This window comes from Psammomys obesus, unplaced genomic scaffold, assembly GCF_907164565.1.
Source record: "Psammomys obesus unplaced genomic scaffold, mPsaObe1.curated_primary_1811, whole genome shotgun sequence".
NCBI lineage: Eukaryota > Metazoa > Chordata > Mammalia > Rodentia > Muridae > Psammomys > Psammomys obesus.
The window spans coordinates 14,232,561-14,235,322 of record NW_026590062.1 but is presented as its reverse complement, the minus strand read 5'-3'; positions in this window follow the sequence as shown (position 1 = coordinate 14,235,322).

Sequence of the window (2,762 nt, the reverse complement as noted above, 5' to 3'; positions counted from 1 at the left end):
ACACACACACACACACACACACACACACACACACACACACACACACATTAGTTGAAATTACTCAATCACATAAAAACTGACCGTATATGCATGCATGAAAAAGAACCTCCAATCCCAACCTGACCAAAGATAGCTCGTTACTGGCAGAAGTAGGCATAAAATTTGATTTTTCTATCTTCAATCTACTGAGAGACAGAAAAGGAGGAAGACCAGAAGTGAAATCTTTAAATAAGATGGCGGTGAGTGATGGAAACGAAATTGCATTATCTGCTGGTAGGATTTTTTTAAGCAGGAAGGATTCCATCTAATCCTTTATTTTATCTTTCTCTTGGACTTCAATCTGGCCCTCATTCCAGCTGTTAGATTGAATTCTCAGAGAGGAGATAAATTGAAAAATGGGATTCTAACACGTTTTTCTTTCTTTTTTTAAAACTCCATCTCACACCCTGTCCTTCTTTCCCTTGATATCGCCAATTATCCTCTAGGTCTTAGGTAGTGAGTTTAAAAACATTTGACCCATTGGTAACTGTAGCTCACAGGTGGGCCTTGCACAATCCACAATATCCTGTTATTTCCACATAGAAGTAATTATCACAGGTTCAGGCCTGGTGTTGCTTTGTAAACAAAATATAAGTTTCCCAGTTTACCCCATTATTTTCTGCAGGTGTCCCCAACCTTCTGACACTGCAACAGGACACTGTCTAAAGTTGACATTCAACCAGTAAAAATACTGAAAAAAAAAATCCAACAAAAACAAAACAGTGAAAGACAAAACAAAAGCTTTTGGTAATGTTTTGATTACGTTTAGAAATTTTTGTCTGGCTGAATTTATAGCTATGCTTGGCAACATACATCCCTGTAGGCTGGACATGCATGCTAGAGTATCCTATTTGTCTTTACTCACCCATCATCTTCCTTGGACCCTACTACCGCATAGATCTGAGACTATGCCACATCAAGGCAAATTTCTATTCATCCTTCTACCTTGAGAAGAATCCAGTCAGCAAACCCTGTAGAAGTCCTCATCCTATAAATACTCTTTTGTTTTTTAAAATGTGTGTGCCTGTATCTCACATGTGTACAGTACCCATGGAGACCAGAAGAGGGTGTCAGATCCTCTGGAACAGAAGTCACGGAGGGTTGTGAGCTGCCATGTGGGTGATGGGAACAGAACCCAGGTCCTCTACAAGAGTGGCCAATGCTCTTAAACCCTGGGCTGTCTCTCCAGTCCCACAAGACTCACATTCTTTGTGAGGAACTGTTGGCAACTAAGATAGTTCTGAGGGAGGGAAAGTCAGTTTTCTCTGCAGATGTGGCAGTGGTAGGCTGACCCCACTATAGTAGAAGGCCACATATTAGAGAGTAGTTGGGCAGCACAAGTTGGACTGGATGGGTGCAAAAAGAAAACAAACAAACAAACACAAAGTTGATCAGGATGATGAATCTGGGAGGAGTTGGGTGAGGGGGTGAATATGATCAAATCACATTGCATGAAATTCTCAAAGAATTAATAGGTTTTGTTGTTATTGTTGCTTTAAATGACTGGGCTTTCCCTATTGTGGCCCTGCCCTTTACTCTGCCCCTTCATGGTGAAGCAGACCCCTTCCTTTCTCTCAGCATGTTACCATCCGGACTTGATAGATCGAAGTGGAACCTGGAGCTGAAAAAATCCATAGCTTCTGTCTGCTTATAGAAGCTCAACGTATCTTCAAATAAAAGTTGGCCTTTTCTTTTCTTTTTTTTTTTTTTTTTTTTACTTTTCATTATATTTTCAATTGAATCAGTGGTCTTCGTGAGTCTGTTTAAAATCACAAGTCCCCACAGGAAACATCACAATCATCTGATGTTTTCTCCGATGCCCAGGGCTTTTGCCTATTTAGAAACTCAGTCTCTAACTCTAAGCATCTCATTAGCTTAATGGAGGCCTGTCCAGCTGTCATTACGAGATCATGCTTCCAGCTTACTCAGGAGATGGGCTTCTACTCACTTCCCCCACCATTGGTTTCCTCTCTCAATTTGTAATTCAAAGCTGGAGTTTAAATTCCTCAGAGTTGAGACATCAGCAAAAGGGGAGAAGACAGCCATCTGTATTAGGATGATAATGTCCCTAATACTGTAGGAGGCTTTGTGAGCTGTGGCTTATGATCAATTAAGTAGGTTCACTCTTCCATGCCTCCCAGCTCAGACGTGCTAAGCAGCAAAAGTCCATCCCTGTGGTGTGGAGTGGAGAGAACCATTAAAGACACTAAGCATCAACAACAGACACTGGGCTGCCAGGCCCTGGGCACAGTGCTCCAAAACTATTCTGTGCAGCTCTGATTCTAAACCAAGTCTGAAGTCTTCACCTAATGTCTGTGAAGTTATATTAATTCCCACAGGCCTAATTCTGGATTTCTTTGCTTCCTTCAGGGTTGATCTGCAAAACATTAAAAATGAAATTGAAGTCATTGATAGTCAAATTCTAGATTATTGGCATCTCTTTAAAACTCAAAATATCTAGCCAAGGCTGAGAGCAACAATAATCTGAAAAAAAAAAAAATAGTTGGAAGGTTTCCCTCTCCCCAGAGCCTATGACCTCAGAAAGCTATGAGCTTTTGACTAGGTTTGCAGTACCAAGCAGGAATTCCCTCCTATTAAGCAGACCTTGGATCCAATCAGACTAGTTGGTTACCTCTATAACTTTCATGCCACCGTTGTACCAATGATGGCGTCTTGTCTGGCCACCAGCTATTATATCATTTACATTCCAGTGCTGAGTAATG